Source organism: Marmota monax, unplaced genomic scaffold, assembly GCF_021218885.2.
Source record: "Marmota monax isolate L192 unplaced genomic scaffold, Marmota_monax_Labrador192_F-V1.1 WCK01_AAM20220418_F8-fsc00021, whole genome shotgun sequence".
NCBI lineage: Eukaryota > Metazoa > Chordata > Mammalia > Rodentia > Sciuridae > Marmota > Marmota monax.
Genome location: NW_026695228.1, coordinates 24,439,003 through 24,440,099, shown reverse-complemented (window position 1 = coordinate 24,440,099; position 1,097 = coordinate 24,439,003).

The following is a 1,097-nucleotide window of genomic DNA, read 5'->3' as shown; positions in this document are numbered from 1 at the left end:
CACTGGAAAATATGAGCGTCGCCCAGGGCAAGCTGGGCGGGCTGCAGGGGTGGTGCTGTCTCCACCAGGTTTGAGGGTTGGGGGGCTGGCCTAACATGTAGTGGGGGGCAGCAACTATTCCCTGACCTGCCAGAACCTTTGTGGGCATCAAGATGGGTGGTTGTGGTCAGTGCCTTGGATGGACTGGCTTGGGTCAGGCCCAGCCTGGTCAGGGGACCCGCCCACTATTTACACAGGGGCTTAAGCCCAGGCCAGGGCGGCCGGGAGTCACACCCTTGGAGACAGGGAGGAGGCTGAAGGCCCAGGGGAGCCAGGAAGCCTGGAGATGAGGCCAGCCTCTGCACCCTGCTTTAGGGTGAGTTGAGCACATGTGGGACCCCCAAGGCACGAAGACGCACCCTGGACAGACTGGGGCCTCACCTCGTGCCCTGAGATGGGCACCCCTGGGGGCCCACCACGCAGCCTCACCCTGAGACCCACTGCTGCCTCCTGGCCCCACTCAGAGGCGTCATCTTAGCACCCAGCCCCCTTGCAGCACCCTCCTGGAGGACTGAGGGGAAGGGAGGGAGGGGCAGGACCCCGGCCACAGCTGGAGAGAGGGGAGAGGATTGGAGGGGAGCTGCGTCAGAGGTCCCTTTGGTTATGTATGGGGGCGTTGAGATGCCACAGGAAAGTCTGACCCCCTGTGACACCAGCCACTTCCCTTGACACCTCAAAACACAGCCCCCTGAAATGACCTTTCCAACACACCGCTTAGCATTGAGGACCTGAGACTCTGCGAGAGTCCCTGTCACTCCAGGCCATGGGAAGACACTCCCTAGCAATATGAGGACCCACAGGCACATTCCAAGACGCAAGGAGGGGCACCCCTGGAAACGGTGAGGCCACCCCCCAGCTCCTACTCCAACAGCTCGGCCAGACACCCCCACCCATACTGTGCACCTGCAGTCCTGCTCAACATGGTCACCAGCCATCACACGGACAGACACCCAAGACCAGCCACACCCCTCACCCTGGAGATGTCCCCTGGCACTGCCACACCAAGAGTCCTCAAGTGCCCAGGGACGTCCCAAGGCCGTGCCTCAGCCTGGCCCCGT